The sequence below is a fragment of the Phyllostomus discolor genome, chromosome 3, assembly GCF_004126475.2.
Source record: "Phyllostomus discolor isolate MPI-MPIP mPhyDis1 chromosome 3, mPhyDis1.pri.v3, whole genome shotgun sequence".
In the NCBI taxonomy this organism is placed as follows: domain Eukaryota; kingdom Metazoa; phylum Chordata; class Mammalia; order Chiroptera; family Phyllostomidae; genus Phyllostomus; species Phyllostomus discolor.
Window position 1 is genome coordinate 140,563,824 of NC_040905.2, and position 23,456 is coordinate 140,587,279.

Below are 23,456 nucleotides of genomic sequence, written 5' to 3' on the forward strand. Positions count from 1 at the left end.
TGTTTTTTAAGAGATCTTACTCTTGCTTTTAACTTAACTGGGAAATATTGAAAATTTCTTGGATAAAATCGTGACTATACTTAAAATATTTCCATGAGAAGACGACAGTCTTTGTTTTCATAAAGTATAATTTTTTTAGGTTAGTGCTCAAGAATCCCTAATCAATAAATATCTGTGGATATTTGATCTATTTGAGGGAATGCAGGAGTGAAAAGTATTCTAGTAAAATTTAGAAATTATGTAAAATTAGATATATCATCTCTAAAGTCTCTGCACCATATTTAGGCACAATTAATAATCTATTATTGGTAATGTATATTTTCAGGCTCTGGTATCTATTCTTTAAGAACAAAGTCCTCTCCCTTACCTACATTTTTGTCCCTAGTTAAGAACACCCCAAACCTCTGAGTTCTGAGAGGCCAGACCAAAAAAATATATATTACTTTAGCATTTAAAACAAATATAATACAATAATACAACTCCATCAAATTCCTCAACCTTGGAAGACCTCCTTTGTGCAGGAGTCACATCTTCTATCTGTAAGACCATTAAAAACCCAGGGCTATAGTATAGAACCTCCTCTAAAACTTAAACAGGGTATCATAATATCAGTGACCATTTGCCTTTTGGATTTTGGCTTCCCCCTTTGTCTTTATACTTGTAGATGTCCTTTTTCTTCAATTCAATGCTGTTCTTTAGTGTAGTTTTGTGTACATCTGTGTGCATATGTGCATGTGGACTTGGTGTTATTCAGCCTTTCTCTTAGTTTGTAACGGAGAAGAAGTCTGCAAACTGCCCACCTTGCTGCTGAAGTTCCTGAACATTTTATATGTGTGTACAATTTTATAAATAAAAAATAGATACAGATTGTTTTTAAGGAAGTCATAATAGTATATACCAGGCTTCCTTTACCCAGCATCTCAAAAATGGCTTCTAGAATTTCACACTCCCCCAAATTGCATGCCATTTTGCTTATATAAACTATAAGCTAAATAGTTTATAGCTTTTATGAAAATATCAGTATGATTTGTGACCCCCATAAAAGTCTGAAAATATTAAATATAATTTTGAAAATGTGTTATCCTCCTTCAAATTAGATTATGGCCAATGCCTACTTAACATTTGCATGCATACTCTTTTTAAAGAGATCTAATATTTCGCTATATGAATATGAAAAAATTCACATTAAAATTTCTGACTTGTTGAGTTTCGGATGTTTCTTGTGTTTACTATAATAAAAAATGCAATGAACATTCTTAAAAATAAGTATGTAAGCCCATATCTAACCATTTTCTTATCATAACTTATTTGGAGTGAAATTTTTTACTCAAATAATGAAGCCATTGTTAAAGTTTTAGATACATAATGTTATTTTGTTATATTTATGCTTTTAAAAAGGGATTGTATACTCATTTCAATTTTACTTAATCCAAATAAAATAATGTAACAATTTTTATGAATACAAATATAATGTGCTATGAATAATAATTAAAGTTTGAAACTATCTTGAGTTGATGCTGCTGTACAGCTGAGATTAAAGTGTACACACATACTTTTCGGTGGCAGTACAATATTAATTCCTATTTCTTTGCTCTATGTTTCTCTATTTAATTCAGTAGGATAATTTAATGGCTTTTTAGTATGTCAAGTCTTTAAAGGAAGCAAATATTATAAGTAAACAGTATTGTATACAAATAAAGCAGGAAATTAAACAAATGTTATTAGAAAGGATATAAAATAAGAATGACAAGATTAGAGTGTTATTGAGAAATGGGAATATTATGGAAAAATTGCTGCAGAACAAGACACTGGGTCATTGTCAAATAGAAAAAAGAAGAATCCTAAAGGATCTAGAAAATACTCCCAGGCATTACCATGACATATTTTTAATAAAATCAGTAAACTGCCTCCAGAGTCAAGATCAGGAACTATAGCAGATTGAATGATTGGACCCTACCTTTCTAGCATTCTTCCTTCTCTGCATCCACATTCTTGCTATGATCTATCATGGAAAGAAAGACTATCTCATTCCTTGGTTCAGGATTTAGCCTTTTTTTTTTCTTTTGCTGCCAATGGTATATAGATTGAAACTATAGTTGGCCAATCTCAAGTCTAGCTTTTAAAAATCCTTGCAGGTTTCCCACCTTTCCTCTTGGGCTTCTGCCAGCCATCAGGTATAACAAACCTGCCCTGCCTAGCCTACTGAAGGATGGTGATAGACACCTGTTGGGGGGACATGCAGCTAACAGGCAACTTGAAGCAGAGCTGCCTTAAATATTGTAGCCTCAAGCATGTGTGCCCCAGCTGATCCACAAACTTGTGAGCAATAAATAAATGTTCATTTGTTGCATGACACTCATAATTTATAGTTGTTTGTTAAGTAGCATTATTGTAGCAGTATCTAATTAATAAATAGAGACTTGGGTTTCCTTTACTGAAGTAATGTTGCCAGTGCCTACTTCCAATGGTTTCACCTATGTCAGAGGAGATTAGAGGGACAGCCCAGGAAACAAATCATCAAGCAAAGGAAGCCACAGAGCCAGCACGGTGTGACAGAAAGCAAAGTAGTAGAGCTGGAGTGCCATGAACTGGATAAGGACCTTCAGTTGTGTTAGCCTCAACTATTCAATGTTGATTTGGAAAGTGGCACATAAAAATCCAATTGATGACTTCTCTTGAAAAATCACAAGTGATAGCAAAGCTAGGAATGTTGTCCCTCAATGCAGCAATTAGCTGGAGTTGAGTAGAAGTCATCTTCAAGACAGGACCTGAGTTTCCTGTTTACCCCTGTGCTCACCTAGCACATCAATGCCATTTAGTTTTCTTTTTAGAGGAATGTATATAATAATGCCTACTTTTTGTGTTTTTGTGTAAATGAAAATAAAATACCTATCTAAGATTCCTGGAGCAGTGTAGGCACTCATTAATTATACCTTTATTTTTAGATATTCAATAATATCACTTAAAAGTAGTAATTTATATGTATTTCTTGTGACATAAAGCTATGATTAATTAAAATATATCCTTTAATCCTCTTTGAATCTCTTTATTTAGGTATCATCATCCAAGGGTCAAAAAGAACAGAATGAGATTTTGTCAAAACAAGGCAAAATTTAATTGTGTACCCACCTAAGTTGTCTTCTTGACCAAGAAGGAAATAAGTTAGTACTTGTATTTCAACTTATATCAGTTGGTTCTAAGCTCTTTACTAAGTTAATAGAGCTTAAATACCATAATATGTTAGATATGTTTAGCAGTTTAATGCCCCAGAGGTACTTCATGTTTATCATGATTTTATGTAATTTTGGTTTAACATGACATTTCCATATAGGTATCTAAATTTGAAAGAAAAAAATACAATTCCCAAATAGAAGAGAAATCACCAACACATTTAAGGTAATTTATTTTCAGCAATTTATTAAATATTTAGTGCTAATTTAGGCACTACTGTATGTACTAGAAATATTGATGTAAATATTAGCTATCATTTACTATACTTCCATTATTTTTCAGCCATTTTTTAAATAATGAATCACTCTTTTTATCAACATAGCCTTCTTCAAAAGCAGAGTCTAATGACTATATATATATATATATATATATATTCTGCAATCACTTTCAAACCTTACCATTAAGAGATAACATAGGTAAATACCTGGTGTACATCAGTACCAGTTTGAGAATTTTGATTTAATTAGGATTTTAATGGTTTTCAACTTACTTCCTGAGGCTTCCCTTGAAAGATCAAGAATATCATGAATAGGGCCCAAGGTATTACCTTCTCTTGGCTGACAAAGAGCAGGCCAGGTGTCAGTCTATTAGAGGCACTGAGCACTATTAGAAATGTATAATGGAAGATAAATTCATTTTTAAAAAAACACACAGGGAAAGAGTATATAAAAGGTGTGTCCAGAAAAAAAGTTCAGCCATTGCTAATATAATGAGAATGGTGTGGGTGACATTGATGTAACCTGGCAGAAGGAGACTGAGTAGACTGGAATGCACATGTGTGAGCAATGCTGACTTCATTGTACTAGTCAGTGGGGGTGGTAGATGCCACTGAGTGAGCATGTGTACTGTGTGGTCGTCACATTCGAAATGACTGAGAGAGTAGAGCACTGAATCTGTATCAAAATTTACATTAAGTTTGAACATTCTTCAGTGAAAATGATTTGGATGATATAGAAGGCTACAGCTTTGGGCAACTGGTGACCAGCAGCTTCATCACCACAACATGACCACTTATGCATCACATCTTGTGCAGAGGTTTTCAGCAAAACTTCATATCATCTAGATGACACAGCCCACCTACATTCTAGATCTGGCACTCTGTGACTTCTGGCTTTTCCCAAAACTAGCATCACCTTTGAAAGGGAAGAGATTTCAGACTATCCATGAGATTCAGGAAAATACAACAGGGCAGCTGATGGAAATTGGGAGAACTGTGTGAGGTCCCAAGGTGCCTGCTTTGAAGGGGACTGGAGAGTCGCTGTCCTGTGTATAATGTTTCTCGTGTCTTGTATCTTCTTCAATAAATGTCTCTATTTTTTCATATTACATGGCTGGATACCTCCTGGACAGGATTCTTTTGATTAGAAGGAATTCTTTGATGTCCAGTCACCCATTCTCCACAATCAGAACACTACATAGCTTTCCAATGGGCTGATGTGATTAACCCTTTCTTCTCTAGCTGAGTTCAGTGTTGAACTTTTTGGAGGTCTAGAGGAAGGATGGAATGTTGTTATTGGAGGTCTTCCTGCTTTTTCTTTCTCCTCAGAGATCTTCACTTCTCTGCCAAATGTTGAATAAATGTGCAATGAATATTTAAGAAATGTCAGTTTGAAGAAGTATTCCCAATACCAGTGCAAGTTTAAAGTCTTTGTTTTGTTTTGTTTTGTTTATTCATGTAATAAGTTAAAATGGCTAAGGCCTCAAATTTTTTCCTCCTAAATCTATTTCCCCTATACATGTGGGAAGAATAGATTTAGGGGGTGAAATTTTTGAGGCAATACCTTCTTTAAAAAACATCAACAACATAAAGATTGTCTTGAGTCTTTCAACTCTCAGGACCTCCTTCCACTGAGTATGAGAGAAGGATGAAGCAGATTTTATTTTGGTTTGCTTAAATCGCACCTGCTTTCCCCTCTCTTTCTTCTTTTCCTGACTTCTCTTCCCTCTCCACTCAGCCTGCTTTCGTTCCTTCAGATCTTATTTCTGACATAATTGGTAGTGTTAAATCTGTTGACATGAGTAGAATTTAGGCAGAGAGAGAAGAAGAAAGTAAGAAAAGTCCATTCCACATACTTTCCCTCAGCCCAAGCTTTCTAAACATTTCTGTTAAAAGCCTCTGGCTTTGCTTTTATAAGAAATTAGAATGAGAGTCTCTGCTCTCAGTTTAATATCTTGCCATTTAAACTTGCCACATTTTTGTAAATTTGAATGACTGAATGACTCTTATTAGAATATTACCAGTTTGTAAAATAAGGTAAAAAGCTCTTATAACATTGTAAAACCTCTTTTACGTGTTTAGATACCAATAACTACCATTTTATTATGCTATTTTATTTTTTCATCTGTTCACCCATAGTATTTTTCAAATACAATAAATAATTCAGTGCTTCTTAAAGTTTTGTATTGGAAATGATCCTAGATTTTCACACATACAAAAAACCTGGTTTTCTTTCATTTTTTTTCAGGACTTAAACCAAATGTCCTTTATAATAGCCTGAAAATTTCAAGAGCTGTCCCTTAGTGATTGTCAAAATCAGAGTTGTTCACTTAGAAATTTTATTTATTTATTTTTATTTTAAACATTTTATTTATTTATTTTTAGAGAAAGGGAGGGAGAAAGAGAGGGAGAAAAACATCAGTCAATGTGTGGTTGCCTTCGATATGCCCCCTAACTGGGGACCTGGCCTTTAACCCAGACAAGTGCCGTGACTGGGAATTGAACCAGTGACCCTTTGGTTCACAGGCCAGCGCTCAGTCCAATGAGCCACACCACCCAAGGCCATTTAGAAATTGTAATGTAAATAAAGTAAATAGCCTTTGCAAACTCACTATATATCCTAATGATTATTTACAGATAATAATGTTTGCATAAATATTCATGATCTTATCTTTTACCTTTATATATTGACTGAGCCAAGGAAAATTATAGTTACCCAAATAAGATAACAGTTGCAAAATGCTACTTCTCAACATGCAAATATCTAGGAGAATACATGCAACATTTATTTTGTCTAGATATCAATAAGAATATAAACTCAGCTGAGGCAAATTATTGGATGTAATTAGAAAAAGAGACTACTAGTATGAGGAAAAAGGAAATAAGTAGATAAAGCATAACACAATGTTATAGTCTTGATGCTTGGAGCTAGGGAAAGGAAGTGGAGGAAAGAAGGGACATATTTACCTGAAGTACTTTTATTATTTATTTGAAATTTAACTTGGCATTCTGTATTTTTAAAATATTTTTTAAGATTTTATTTATTTATTTTTAAACTGATAAGAACAGATACTACACTTGATCTTAGCCAAAAGGCCGAGAAGTGATATTATTTATTTATTTTTAGGGAGGGGAGGGAGGGAGAAAGAGAGAGAGAGCAATGTGTGGTTGCTGGGGGCTGTGGCCTGCAACCCAGGCGTGTGCCCTGACTGGGAATCGAACCTGCGATGCTTTGGTTCGCAGCCCACTCTCAATCCACTGAACTATGCCAGCCAGGGCCACATTCTGTATTTTTGTTTTCTAAATCCGGCAACCTTAATCACTGTGCATCTCTGAGAACATGGAAGGACATAGCATCTGGGAATTATGAAGAATGATATGAGAGATTAGGAAAAAAATGTAGAAAAGGGTGCTTTTCAATGTACTCCTAACATAGAATAAAATAGAAGATGATGGGTTGATGGATAAATAGATCAATAGACAGAAAAGATATAGAGATATAATAATTTAAACTTTGGAGAAGAGGAATCCTGAGAAATTTATTATGATCAGAGGATGTGGGGCAGGTTCTTGCAAGTTCAGTGGTCCTGGTGGGTGAGCAGGCAGGGCAGGAGCTGCAGCCCTACAGCAGGGTCAGTAGTGCTGGCGTGTGGGTATATAACAGGTCATATAATAGGTCAGAAAACTGGAGATCTGGCAAGAAGGTGCTGAAGGTCCTCTTTCCCACAGACCCCATGTCAAACCTGCTACAGGGAGAGAAAGGTAACTTTAAAAAGTGCTTTTAAACAAAACAAACAAAAAAGTAGAACATGACAGGGAAATCAATGAGGTTTCAATATTAACAATTTAAAATGATTATATGAATAATGAGGGGGAAATGGGGACAACTGTTATTATACAATAACAAAGAAAAGAAAAATAAGCAAGAAGAAAAAGGCATCTTTTACAAAAATATCAATATATATCATGCCATTTTCAGTTATAAAGCTGTAACACAGATTGTTTCTTAATAGCTCTGTAGAAAACTTTTTATAACTTTGTTGTTCTCCTTGAAAAACAGAGTTTACCTAGAATTACAACACCATACTTAATAACTTGAAGCTAAACCTATCTTACTTCAAAAGAGACATAAATTTCTACACTTCTCACTACTCTACCACTAACAACTTTAACACACATCCTGAAAAACATTAGAGCAAATTCGAATAATTATCAATGCACAACTTGTTATGTCTATCATGATATTCTTCCCAATATTAATTTCAAAGACAATTGAACCTTATACTTGCAGTTCTGATGACATGGATAGAAATAACAGTACACGAAGTGTAATACAGTAGATAATTTTAGCTGTCTTCTAAAGCTTGCGATAAAAACTGACACTGCCAACACCTGTGTCTGTTAACATTCTCATGTGTAGAACTAACGAATTTTAACTTCCAATCCACTCTCAATCCTATACTCTACCATTGAACTAAGCTTAAATAAAATGCTTTACATAAATGCACAAAAATAAAATGTACGCCATTAATGCTGTCTTTATGTAATGTTACCAAAATTTGTTTTAGTGATTGAAAACAGTATTGAAAGCAGCCCTTCCCTGAGCCTATTCTTTGTATCACATTTTCCCATGAAGTATTAAATCCCTCCATATTTCATTATTTTCACATGCTAGTTTTTGGGAAGGTACTCTTTAAAGTTCAAAAGATCCAACTGGATAGTGTTGTTAATTGGGTCAGTTTATGCTTGAAGCCTTTGTGTTTGTTTCATCTGATGGAAAATGGGCAAATTAATATACTACTGAAGACTGCATACCCTTCTGTTACCATTGTTGGGGCAAAGGTATTCTGATTTCAGATGGTTTTTATTTGAGTGAAACTGTATTGTCTATTTCATAAAATCTGGCAAGTTCAGTTATTGTCTGAGAGGTGGTTTGCTCAAAATGGGATGGCAGATGGCACATTGTGATGTATTGCTATAATCTAAAATATTTGCATTATCCTCATCATCCTCATCACCATCATTGTGCTTTTAAACTTATCTGGAATTGTCAGATCAGAAGACATTGCTCACAACATTCTCCCATCTGGATGCCTTCCTCACCTGCTTTTCTTGCCCTGAATTCAACCCATCTTTCACTGATCATTTTACATACTCTGTGAACCCTTTTCTCTCCCTAAGTTTTCATTTTCTACCGATTCGTTCAGCCCTAATGATAGAATGTTAGAGTTGGAAAACACTGTGTAAAATTTAATCATTTAGTTTAAAGAGGAAAAAATTGGGGCCCAGAAAGTTTCATGAATGGAGTCAAGACTGAACAACCAGTTAGTTGGAGGAAGAAAGGAAGAGGATTTTTTAATGCCCTGTAAGTTTAGAACTATTTCCACTTTTCCATGCTTTTTCACGTCATCTATAAACTACTCATTTGGATTTATGTTTATATACTTGTAGACCGGGAAATGAATTGGTATTTAAGCTTATACTATTTGTTAAATTTTGTTTTTATGTTATTTGTCTAATCAATCAGATTCAAGGTTTAAATAACAGGTATCATGTTTCAAACTCTTGTATTTCACAGAACAGTAGACTGAGTAGCCAGAATGCCAAACAAATTTATTTGCAACTGATCTTAATGGTAGCCTGAAGGGATAGTTTAGGTAGGATTTTAAAACCTCAAGGAAGCCTATCATTTCAAATTAGAGATGCCTCCCTTACCTGTACACTATGGCATGGTGCATATTTTGGTCATGAAAAGTGAATTAAGAGCTAAAATATATAATCCCTTGAGCCAGCAAGGAGCCATTAGTGAAAAACAGTGTCTTAGGCTTTTGACATGTCTCATGTTTAAAATATAAAATTGTTTAATTATGTGTAAACAGAACCTTAAATTACTGTTGTAATACATCTAATATGCCAAAGAAGATGAGTTTAATCCTTGTCTCTCTAACGCTAAATACCATTCAAGATAAATAAGAATTGATCAAAAATCAATATAGGCTTGCATTTATTACTTTCTGTATTCCTATTGTTTCCCATAACTCCACATATAAAATTGAAGGAGCATGGGTCATTACAATATTTAAGGTTCCCTTATTTGCCATATGTGAGTCTGGTGGACTCAACCTAGAGTTCTTGGAGGAAGAAAGAAATATGAGAGACATTCAAAAATTACTTAGATTTAGAATTAGATTTAAATTTACTAGATTTAGAATTACTCTGAATAGTACTCAGGCTAAACCTAAAAGAACACTAATGGACTATTTCTACTAGCATTTGGAACAACACCTAATCCTTAGCAATTGAGAGACATTTAATTGTATTTAAAGCAAACATTGATTTGTTTGAAAACATAATAATGATTTTTTCATTCTAAGACCAAACAATATCATATGAGATTAGAAGATAATAGGTAGATAAATGTTTTTGGCTCAAGTAATAGATAGAATATTGACATTATTTTCCTTAGTATTTAGTAGGCAGTAAGGCCAACTTTTAATGTCTCCTATAGAGTTATTTGTAATGCGATTCAAAAACAATTATGTAGTACTACTAAAGGCATCCTGGAGTGTTCCCACATTCCCAAAACAAAGTGTGTTCAATTAAAGTGTGTTCAAAGACAATGTTCAATTAAAGGAAATGTCACAGTGAAAAGATAAAAGTTTAGATTTGAATGAATCTGTTTACTTTGCCATATCAGATACCAGCTGAGAAAGAATTAAATTAATCTGCATAATAACTGAATTGGAATGTGTGAATTTTTATGTTGATGACAAGGATTTTGTTGTTATTGTTTTTTGTTTCTCAAAATAAACCTTGGACTTTCAGTTGATCAGAGAACTTAGCTCCGAAAGATAGATTTCAACAAACCCGTAAGTACAAAATAGTGAGTGTCTTTATACTACAAGTCATCATTTGGCAATTTTTAAAATCACTTTGGCATTTAATAGAAAACTAAAGTAATTTTCTCAGAAGTCCAACAAAGCCTGTTTCTGGTGTGTTAAAATCTTAGCATTGGCAGAGGAGAGGGGGTTATTTTTCCCCTTAGATATGAGGTGCTTCCTTCAACGAACCCAGGAAAGGATCTTTCCTTCCTCACCTATTTAGCTTCTGGTGGTTGATGGCAATCTTTGGCCTTCCTTGGTTTGTGGCTGCATCATTTCAATTTCTGCTTGCATTTCTACATTGCAGACTTTCATCTATATGTGTTTGCATCTAACTTCTCTCTTATTAGGATATCAAGTCATTAGGCTAGGCCCACCCTAATCCAGGATGCCCTCATTTTAACTTGATTACATTTACAGAGAGCCAATTTTCAAATAAGATTGCATACACAACTTCTGAGTGAACATGAATTTTTCAGGGATGCTTTTCAATTCAGTATAGTTGTATATGTCCAACCTTGCATGAAAATTGAAGATTCTAGTCTTTCTACAAGCTCAGTGTTTGTGATTTGTGAGGATTCCTCCCCCCATTTTATTAGTTGTGGTAGTTTTCAGAAAGATAAATAGTAAAATACGTATAACTGGCTGCCATAGGTCTACCATATTCTTGCCTAAGATTTTTTTTAATTTCATAAGATTTTATTTATTTATTTTTAGACAGAGGAGAAGGGAGGGAGAAAGAGAGAGGGAGAGAAACATCAATGTGTGATAGCCTCCTGTGCATCCCCTACTGGGGACTTGGCCCACAACCCAAGTATGTGACCTGACTGGGAATTGAACCAGCAACTCTGGTTCACAGGCTGGTGCTCAATCCACTGAACGACACCATCCAGAGCTCTTGCCTAAAATTTTAACACACAGAATTAAATAGGGTTGAGTATTTAACTTTCAGAGTACATCTATAGGGCCTCATGCATCTGTTTACAGATTTGGTGTTCTAAATAGGAATGCCTCTGCAGCATAGTGGAAATGACCTGGAGCATTTAACTAAAAGGGAAGCCATCACACCCTCACGACTGTTTTAAACAGTATGAAAGGAAAGCTACTTTTCCTAGATTGTCTGCTGAATTTCTGAGCTGATGTCTCTAATGTTTAGTTATTAAAAATTGGAACATTTATTTGTCTCTTTCTTTGAACATCCTGAGTAGATTTAAATTTAGATTATATTAAACATGTCAAAAAGAGCCTACAATGGAAGGATATTTCTGTCACAACAAATAATTCAAAGGTTTACTACTCCCTCAAATTTTAGGCTCTACTAAGCATAAAAGGAGAGGGCAAGATCATTTATTTAGAAGGGATTTAAATGTAAGTGTTTAAACATTTCACACAAATTCAGCCAGTAGAAACTGAGAAGCTGGAAGTCCAAAATGCACAGGTAAAAAGAAATCAAAGGGTGATTATGTAGGTCCTTTTGTGTGAATGCCTTCAGCACTAACATTTTCTATGCTATTGTTTGCTGTGCTTTTGCTCTAGAGCACAAGTGAAAGAGATTTACTAGAATAAGTTAAAAAAGTGTTTTGCTTCATGCTTCTCATTACTAGATATAAGAATATGCTGTATACTTCCTCTTCAATGTAGAAGATATATTAGCTAATTAGTCTACTTAGGTCCCTGACCATTGATGAAATGCCATCATTTGCTAATTCTACAAATATTTATTGAATGCATATTGAGTGATACTAGATGCTTGGGAAACAATGGTGAATAAGAGAAATCAAATGCCTGCTCTCAGGGAACATGCATCCTGGTGGATGATATAGACAACAAGTGAACAATAAATTTTAAAATGTCAGGTAATGATGGATGCTTTAAAAATAAAAGTAAAATGACTATAGTTTGAAGATCTAATGTGTAACTTGGTAACTATAGTTGATAACACTACTGTATAATTGAAATATGCTGAAAGTAGTATATATACACATGTACTATATGTTATTATATATACTATATGTATATATGTACTATATATAGTACATACTGAAGATTATGTTAAATAGATGAGGAATTCTTTAGCAACATACATGGTATCAAATCATCATGATGTATATTTAAATCCCTCACAAATTTGGTTTTCAATTATATATCAATAGAGCTGAAGAAGAATTTCAAAGAAGCTGAAAAGAAAATTAAGGACTTGAAGAATGACAGGAGATTATTTTAGGGTGTTTATAAAATGTCTTTCTGCAAGGGCAGAAATTAAATAGAAATTTAATAATGTGAAGAAGTAAACTATGTAAAGATTTTGCAAAAAAGTATTCGAAGTTCCGAGTATATTTCAAAGGATAACACATATGCAAATGCTGCTAGAATGAATTGAGTAAAGAAACAGTAGTGCCACATGACAGTTGTGAGATATGTTAGGACTTCTAAGGCCATGAGAGAAAGTGTGGATTTATTTTAAGTGTGATGGAAAGCTATTGGATGGTTTTCATCAGGAATGTGATGTCATCAGATTTCTTTGACTATTAATTATGGATAAAGTGTAAGAGACAATGGTGGGAGCAGAAAGACAGTTAGGAGGCTCTTGTAGGAACCTAGATAACAGAATAACCTAGAATAACCTGGTGTGGACTAGAATTTTAGGTCTGGATGAAATGAATAAAATGTTATACTTTAAACTTACTAGGTTTAGATGATTGTTAGACATCAAAGTGGAAATGTGGAAAAATACAGTGTATGGATAACTCAAAAGGGGAGAGGGGAAAAAAGGACTAGTGATCTATTAAATATACATCTATATGTATTTGCATGTATGTTTATATGCATGTAATACATTATACAAAATTATATATTAAATGTTTTAATGTAGATATATATTATATTTTATATACTATAATGTATATTATCTTATATATTATATATGTATACATATATATTTATGGTACTAAATGATATCACAGAGGTAGTAATTTTAGATAGAATAGAAGAAATATCTGCAGAATATTGTGACACTCCAACAATTAAAGTTCATAGGAAAGATGAAGAGCTGGCCAAGGAAATTGTGATTTACCTTTACTAAGATATAGATATATATATATATGTGTGTGTGTGTGTGTGTGTAACTCTCTTATATACATATACATACATATATATTACTATACATACACTATAGAAGAAACGAAGAAACTAAGGAGGATAGACTGTCCTAAAAAAGAAAGAAGAAAATGCATCAAAGAGAAAATGACTGCTAGCGCGCACCACTTCTGAGATGAAAACTTAGAACTGGACCATTAGATTTGGCAGGGTAGAAGTTTTACTGGTAATCATGCTGAGGAATTTCACAGGAGGATAAAAGCCTGTATAGAGTGGATTAAAGACAGAGTGGGAATATTCTGGGCAAGCTGGCAAAGTATGTTTTTATGTACTTTCTTTGTTCTAATATATAAAAAGTTAGGTAAAATCTGAAGAGATAAAGCAAAGACATACCTGGAGTATTAAAAACAAAACAAAACAAAACAAAACAAAACAAAACAACAACAACAACAACAGAACACCTTCATGGACTAGAAAGTAAAGAGAAAAAATAAAATGGTGACTGAAGGACCAGGCCTAGATACCTGTCCTGAAACTGGCAATGGCAGATTGTGAGTTCACCTCCTATGGACTAAAAGGGAATAAAAACATTCCAGTTGTGGTGCTTGATAAGGAACTATAGAGTTAGGGAGTTTTGGAAGACAGTGACAACTTGGTCACCAGACTAGTTTTTAGCTGAGTACCCAGGAGGATGGGTGATAAAACTGTTAGACAGGAAAGCTTAAGAAAAGATGGACACAGAGAGAAAGACAAAGAAAACATGTCACTTCAAAGTCAAGCTGGCAAATCAAAATTTCGTAAGAAATGAGTAAATCTTTTAATAAAGGTAGCCAACAAAATCAATAGTTTGAATATGGATTTACTTCCTATAAACTTAATTATGTGGAACAATCTGACAAAGACTGAAAAATAAATGTCTGGTATGCTTTATCTTACCTATAAAAACCTATATTACTATGATTAATAATAAAATGGACAAACACCCTTAGAGTCAAGACCCAAACAGACACCTGCCATTTCTGATTCTATTTAATATTTGCTGAGATTCTATCAAATAAAACAGGGAAACAGAAGAGACATAATAATTAAGTTGTTGAGATAAACTATCTTTTTCCATATGATATGGTTACAGATATATATATGTAATCCATAAGACCTTACAGATAAACTCTTAGAACTAATAATAATAAGGAAAAATATTAAACATTGTGGATATACATTCATAGCAGCATTTTTTAAAAGATTTTATTTATTTATTTTAGAGAGATGGGGAAGGGAGCAAGAAAGAGAGGGAGTGAAACATTAATGATTGGTTGTCTCTAGCACACCCCATACTGGGACCTGGCCTGCAACCCAGACATGTGCCCTGACTGGGAATCAAACTGGCGATGCTTTGGTTCACAGACCTGTGCTCAATCCACTGAGCTACACCAGCCAGGGCCATCATAACAGTGTTATTTACAATAACCAAGGTATGGAAACAATCTAAGTGTACATTGATGGATGAATGGATCAAGACAATGTGATACACACACACATACACTGTATGGATTACTACTCAGTCATAAGAAAGATGACATATTGTCATTTGCAATAGCATGGTTGATTTTTGAGGGTATTATGCCAAGTAAAAGAAAGCAGTTGGAAAAGGACTAGAATCATATGGTTTCATGTATACGTGGGATATTAAAAAATGGCAAACATAACAAAATGCCTAGATACAAACAACAGAATGGCAGTTATCAGAGGCGAAGAAAGATAGGAAGAGGGCAATGGGTAAATGGGGTCAAATAGATGCTGATGGATGGAAACCAGACTTTTGGTGGCAAGCACACAATGGAGTATACAGATATTGAATAATGATGTTCATCTGAATATTAAGCAATGTTATTAACTAATGTTCCTTAAATACTTAAATAAATAAAGCAAAATAAAATATGCAAATCAATAACATGCTTATGGTTAATTAAAAAAAAACTTATATTGAACCTTGACCTAATACTTTATTCCAAATTTCGTACTTTATACAAAAATAAGTTTATAAAACATAAAATCACAATACATCAAAAAATAGAGGAAAAGCTGTGGTATCTAGGGGTAGTGAAAAGTTTAGACTTGACACCAAAAGTATATCCCATTAAATTTATAAATTTGATCCCATCAAAATTCAAAACTATTGCTCTCCACATGATGAAGATGAAAAGACAAACTACAGACTAGGCTTATAAATGGTTTTTCTTCACGAAAACCTTATAGATGTAATGAAGATGTATACAGCAAGTAACATTTCTCATATTGGAGTTCAATAATTCAACGACTTCATTTATTGAACTGTATTTTTTGTAGCATTCTGAGTTCCCATATACATGATTGAAAAGTTTGATGCTAGCAACCACAGTAGTATAAGAGAAAGAAATAATTTGTTAACAGCACACATGGTCCTAGAAATGCTTTAACATCTTAGAAACTATATGTAGCTCAGCATTTGCAAAAAGGGGAGCCCTAACTGAATAATGATATATTAATGACAATAGCTGTTTATCTACTTTAACACATATTGAAAAGATGAGGAAAATAAAAGAGAAAAATAAATCTTGTATCAATATTCTTGAAAAAAATCAAATATTTATAGTCTATATAGTATAAAAAAGTAGAAACTGCAACACAAATTAAGCAAATGAATGTAAGTAATTTATGAATTAGTAGCTTTAAAAAATGTGCTCTTGCAAAATGGTCATATGTTTTGTTGAATGGTGGAGAGGAATGAAACTGGATGGTGGTCAAGAAACTGAGTTTTCCTTTTGATTTGTTTTCCTGTTTTTAAACTGGGTGGCCATCCTGGGGCATTTCAGAGATTCTTCCTAACTCTGAATCTGTCTGAGCCCATCTGCTGGCCAGAGAGGTGAAATGACTGCCTCAGTCATCACACTTTGGGAACCTGTCAGTTATTCCAGACACTCACTGCCAAGGCTAATGCAGAGTGACATACAAATAAGATTCCAGAATCTAATTGGCTTTGCTTTTCTCATTTCCAAAGTGTTGTGTTCTAAAAAATTTAAGAGTTCTTCAATTTATAAGTCCCACCCCTGAAGCAAAGTGAATGAAAGCACTTGTGGCATTTGAATCTCTGTACCTTGGGAATGATTTATTGTGTTTGACTCTCTATTGTGTTTCCATTGGAAGACATAAGCTGCTGGGTAGAGTAAATAAACATTTCCACAGTGTGAAATATCCTCCAAGCAGTCTTTAGCATGTGCCAGAAACTTCTAATGTTGCTTGAAAATTATTATTGCTCAATTAGGGATCCCTGAATTTTTGAATATTCAATACAACCATGTGATTAATTTATACTTCCTCAACTCTTGAAGACTGCTTTCTAAATACTCTTTAATTTCAGTACATTTACAAAACAATTAAAATGCAATTTACCAGATTTTAAGACTGTTTGCAATAGATGTTCATAAATATTTCTTGTATCACTACTTTCTGGGTTTTTCCTAATAGTGTCTTCCTCCCCTTCAATTATTTTAATTCAATACTTAACAGGTACCAAAATTCTCATAACTAAACTTATGAATTGATTTAAAGAAGTGATTAAATAACTTTCAGAGTTTAGTGCTCTAGCATTTATTTTCTAGAGAGTCTATTAAATGTTTTCAATTAAAAAGAAAGGAAGGGAACCTCACAGCTTTGAAATGAGGGTCTTTGATTTAATGTTTTATTAAAAGATTTAGCTTTCTTTAAAGGGGTAGTGGCTTGCTTGGGAGTAAATGGGAAAGAAAAATAGTAGAAGGATTACATCACCCCATTTAGATTTCTTTGTGTGTAAAAAAGACCTTCCATCTGATTAAGTGAAGATAAATGAATGAAAAACCACAGCGTTCTTACTTAACCAGCTTAATCACCTTGAAAAGTTGAGGTAGTTATTCTGTCTACTAGGCATGAATGGCCTAAGTGATATTTGCCAAGTTGTTCCAACACCTTGATAATCCAGTTATGCACTTTGCAATAGATTCAAGCTGACAGCGTGTGCCTCTAACATGATTACATTGCTTTGAAATTACTCTGAACTGGCATCCTTACTAAATAAAACATGAGAAAGAAAGGGAATGACCTCAGAATAGATCTGTCTGTTAATGTTTTAAGTGTCTACCAGAATCTGACAGAAACAGAAGGTATTGATATGTCTTCTAATCTAGTCTAGACCTTACTGAGACATTGAAACCTAAGATCTTACTGCTTGGAATAGAATACTTTTTAATAAACAGTAGCAACAGCAGCAACAGTGTCATTAACAAGTAAATAATGAGTTTTAGATATTCCTCAGTGGGTTTTACACATTATTTTCCTTAGATTACTATTCATTATTTTGATAAAGATACTGTAATTATCACCACCTTAGACTAGGGGAGCAGAAACCAAGTCACTTCCCCAGGGCCCCTAGTTAGAAAGAAGAGGAACCATGGGTAATGCACACTCACCCTCTGACTTAGAACCACCCATGGTCCCTTCACTACACAAGACTGCCTTAGTCAACAGGGAGGGGACACCATATCCCGTCTCTCTTATTTCCAAAAACAATCAGTTGAAACTTAATTCTAATTTCTATTCTCTTTTCTGTGAAAACAGTAAAGTATCTCAAAATTACTTTGAAATGATTCTACCTATACAGGAAACTTCCTCCACTTTGGAGGAGAAGGAGTGAACATAAAATTTTCCTTTACCTGTACTTACAAAATTGTTATGTCGTTTTATAAAGATAGCATATTTTTTCAACTTCTAATTTTCTCTAAAATACTTTATTAGTTATCTCTTAAATATTTGTAACATGACAAACATATACATAAAGAGAAAATAGAGTATCTTAATGTAAATTTTATTTATAAAGTTGTCTGAAATGTTTACAAAACCTGCTGGCAAAAGTAGAGTCATCAGCTTGAACATATACTTCTCCAAGGAGGACATACAGAGGGCCCAGAGACACATGAAAAGATGGTCAGTATCACCAGCTATCAGGGAGATGCAAATTAAAACCACAATGAGATACCACTTCACACCAGTCAGAATGGCCATCATAAACAAAGCAACAAAAAACAAGTGTTGGAGAGGTTGTAGAGAAAACAGAACCCTAGTGCACTGTTGGTGGGATTGCAGACTGGTACAACCACTATGGAAAACAGTATGGAATTTCCCCAGAAAACTAAAAATGGAACTGCCTTTTGACCTGGCAGTTCCACTTCTAGCATTATCTCCTAAGAACCCTGAAACACCAATTCAAAAGAACCTGTGCACCCCAATGTTCATAGCAGCACAATTTACTATAGTAAAGTGCTGGAAGCAACCTAGGTGCCCATCAGTAAATGGATGGATCAAAAAACTATGGTCCATTTACACAATGGAATTCTATGCAGCAGAAAGAAAGAAGGAACTCCTACCCTTTGCAACAGCATGAATGGAGCTGGAAAGCATTATGCTAAGTGAAATAAGCCAGGCAGTGAAAGACAAATACCACATGACCTCACCTTTAACTGGAACCTGAATAACAAAACAAAGAAGCAAGCAAAATATAACCAAAGACACTGAAATTGAGAACAGGCTGACAGTGGCCAGAGGTGAGAGGGGAGGGAATTTCAGGGGAAAAGGGAAGGGTTTTCAAGAACAAGTATAAAGGACACATGGACAATAACGAGGAGGGGGTGGAAACAGGAGAGAGGTGGGGAGGGCTGGGGGTAAAAGGCAGAAAATTGTACTTGAACAACAATTAAAATTAAAAAATTAAAAAGTTATAAAGAAAAAAGTAGAGTCATCCAGTATTTTTCTTTAACAGCGCCCAATTATTATAAGTAAAAGATTTTAGCAAATGACAAAAAGTAGAAATATTCAAATTTTTATATTGAATGAAAATACAAATAATTTGTAGTGAAAAATACATTTTTTGTAATTGTGTCTTTTGCATGCATTTAACTACAACGGGAGGGATCATAGAAACTAAAACCACATGGGCGAACCCAGGAAAATCGTGTGCTGTGCTGATCTTAGGTTTAAAGTACTGTCCTAAGTATGTTTTGTTTAGAAAAATGGTTATTTTGAGACAGTCCAACAATTTTAGCTGAAATAAACACATAGTAATGATTGAATAAGTATCAACTGATTGATTGGCCTACAGAATAGAAATATCTATATCTGCCCTATTTTATTTGCCTCTTTACAACAAATAAAATTTTCAATTGGACAATAAAGGTAAAATATTTCACAGGGGTTACATATTTCAATAATTATGTTTAACAATTTCAATGAAATCTATTAATAACATGGCTCAATTTCCACAAATATTTTTAATTGTTTTACATTTCCAAGCCATAAAAAAAGAGTTCAGCACTTCATAGTACAGGGCTGTAAACTGCATGACTCCAAGTTTTCCTTTCACAGTGCAGTCTGAGTAAATGACGCTATACCAGATATCATTACGAAACACTGCAATTGTTGTGAACTGACTGTGGTTCTATTTGTTTTAATTCATTGTGAAAATATTTAGGTTTTGTTAAAACATTAGAGCAACCAAGTTTGAGAACTATGCATGTTTTAGTCAGCTAGGGCTTCACCAAGGCGCCGAAGACAGGATAGCTTCAACAGCAGACATTTTTGGTCTGTCAGTTCTGGAGGCTAGAAGTGCAAGGTCAAAGTGCTGTCAGGGTTGGTTTCTAGTGGGGTCTCTCTGTTCTTATAAGGACAACAATCCTATCAGGTTAGGCTCACCCTTTTGACCTCATTAATATTCATTATCTTCTGATAGGCCCTGTCTACAAATATAGTCACACTGAGTCTTAAAGATTCAACATAATGAATTTTGGGGAACACAATTCAGTCCATAACAACAAATAATGAAGCCATGTTTTCTCTTAAATATCTTCAGTGGAGACAATGGTTGTAAACCACTGACTTGAAGAATATCCAGCCAAGAAAATATTTAGGCAGCAGTTCAAATGGTGGTCAATAGCCATTCTCCAATCAAAAAGAGGCAAGCCTACAGGAGGTGTAGTAGTAGGAAGCAGTTTTAAGCCATAAAGATCACAGTAGAATGGCTGAAGATCACCTAAATGCTTTGTGTAGGAGAGGGACTGTAAACCTCAATTCCAGAGGTAGTAGCCTAATAAAATGCAACCAGGGGAAATTAAGCTAAACTTGGTTTTTAGGGTTGATGTGAAAACAGGAATCTCACTCAAAGGAGCAATCAAGAGCCTGAGGTAGAAAGAGGGCCAAGTGAGGCTGATTTAGACCAGAACATGTGGGTTCTAGGTTGCAAAATACCAAGTACAATATCACAGACTGTCTGCTAGATTTTCCATATATTGTTTCACTTAGGTCACACAACAACTCCGTAAAGTTATCATTTACAGATGACAGAGAATGACATCTATGCTCAGTTAAAGAAAGAAACTAATCCAAAGGGCATTTTTGTATTAAGTCAGCAAAGGTAGGGAGCTGTTAAGTTTATTAAGTTTCAAATATTTCTATTTCACAAATTGAGTTTTCTGTGTTAAATAGAAGCAGACATACATAGGCTGTCTTACAAATATTGCTCTTCCCCCAGCAAGACAAGTACTCAAATAACCAACCTTCTGTTTACTAGTTAAATAAAGAAGAGGGTATATTTTGGATGTCAAGACATAATTTAGAGGTTAATAAAAACCCAGCTCCAGTAGTTAGAAAGTATAGGTGTAAAAAGGCAGGAAAGTAATTCTACAGAAAGGCTAGATTTTTAAAAATTCCATTAAAGAAAGAGTGCAAAGGGAGAGAGGGAAGGTGAGCAAAATAAGAAGATAAGGTAGGAAGATAGGAAAAGTTTCATTCCTACAGTTCCTTTAGTACTTAATACAGGCCTGAAGGTGGCACCTTAATGTGCTGCTACTAGTCATTTGACTAAAAGATCACTCAACTATTGAGCCCTACAAAATAGCATATGTAAATGAGCACTTGACAAATATTCTTTTCTGATGTGGATAATGATATATTAAAACTGTAATCTTCTGGCACATAAATGAATGTGATAAAATTATTGAAATTTAACAAATAGGCAAAGCAAGAGACTAAGATAACATGAGGGAAAATATATGTATTGATAGTTTCTCATCAATAATATTTAGATAAACAAATGAGTGCTTTAAAAAAGCCAAGTGTACTATTGTATTCTAAATTATTTAATTAATTTTAAATTATTTACCAGGATTGGAATGAAACCAGAATACCCAATGTATTTACCTGCCAACTAAGAAAAAAAACTGATTTTGAATACCTGCTATTTTTCCTAAGAAATATGACCAAATATATTCAATGAACTCTTTACAATGGACCCTTCATTGTTATTCTAGTCATGCTCTAAGTCACAAAATAAAATACATGAATAAGACAAAAACCTACTTGTGCTACTTTTTTAGTTATTTATAACTAAATATCAGAGGTTCTTGATTATAACAATTTCAGAGGTTCATTTTATAAATTTTTAATAATTTAGGTTCACATTTTACAGGACATTCAAGCTTTTTGGTTTCCCCCATTCTAGACATAGTCACTGTTTTCACTCAAACCTATATTCTTTCAGATGTTTTCCAAACAATTATCAATATATATAGTGTATATGAGTACAAGCACACATTATTTTATTAAATGCTGAATCATACCTTATATATTGTCCTAAAACATGACTTTTTTTACTAACATATTGTTAAATTTCATTATTTGTGGTGAGGGGATCAGAAATTCTGTTTTATGCATGAAAACCTGAGCTATCTGCTAGACATCCAAGTGGGATGCTGACTGGTTGTACATGATCTTTGAGCTCAGGAGAGAAAACTACTGAGTATGAATGCTCTGGGGATGGAAAGGTTGAGTTCTCATTGCCATGGTGGTTTATTATACCTGAGTGGAGAATATGCCCTGTTATCCTGAAGGATTTCACTAAATAAAGAAGACTTTTGAGTAGGAAAGGGTAGTTCTTTATTGCAAAGAAAGCCAAGCTTATTTTTCATAATTGCTTACTGTATTGTAAAGTCCAGTGACATCTATTCCTTTTTCCTACTGACGTACCCAGGACAAAATGGGTCATCTAGACCCATTTCAGTCATCTAGATGTCATTCTTTGTCATATGTAAGTGATAACTTTATGGAATTGTGTGATCTACATGAAACAATATGCCAAAAATTTTGCAGAGAGTCTGTGATATTATACTTGTACTTTTGCAACCAGCTCCATTGGTTGATACAACTACTGAAGTTGTATCGCTACACCCACAGTTATAATACTAAAAAGAATCCTTGCATAAGAATAATTCCCTTCAGCATTGGCTGGTATGGCTCAGTGGATTCAGCGATGGCTTGGGAACCAAAGGTGTAGCAGGTTCGATTCCCAGTCAGGGCACATGCCTGGGTTGTTGGCCCAGACCCCACTAGGAGGCACATGAGAAGCAACCACACATTTGATGTTTCTCTCCCTCTCTTCCTCCCTCCCTTCCCTTCTCTAAAAATAAATAAATAAAACCTTTAAAAATTTTAAAAAGAAAAATTCCTTGCAGTTAGAAAATAGGAAGAATACTATATAGTTCATTGATATCATCAAAGATTTAGGGTGGTGATCAGTTGCAACAAATTACATTTTCCCCCAAGAAAATATGCCTTTTCCTGCTATTATTCTGAATAAATAAGATTAGAAATATACATATATATCATTAATAAATATATGATTCCTAATGCAAGAGTAAGATAAATAGAAATCACAGTGTGTTGATATATAAAGAATCTGAAAATTATGTTAAACTGGTTTTTCTTAATATTAGGCTCAGAACTAGGGTTTTCTAATGCAGATTATATACTAGTAGCTAAACATAGTGATTGTTAGCCTATAGTAAAAGAAAAGGAAAAATAAATGCTAAGGAGGACAAAAAACCCCACATTTCTACAGATTATTCATGTATAATTTATAACTATAACTTGATATATATGTGTATATGTACACATCCTATAATAAAAGTAAGACC

The 23,456-nt window shown here is 34.0% G+C and overlaps 1 protein-coding gene and 1 pseudogene across 3 annotated transcripts in view; one reads left to right on the forward strand and one right to left on the reverse strand.

Annotated features, from left to right (window-relative positions):
- LINGO2 (leucine rich repeat and Ig domain containing 2) overlaps positions 1-23,456 on the forward strand; it is a 1,215,855-nt gene that overhangs the window by 680,674 nt on the left and 511,725 nt on the right. The gene's annotated exons all lie outside the window — the stretch shown is intronic.
- On the reverse strand, positions 6,451-6,556 carry LOC114513475 (annotated as a pseudogene).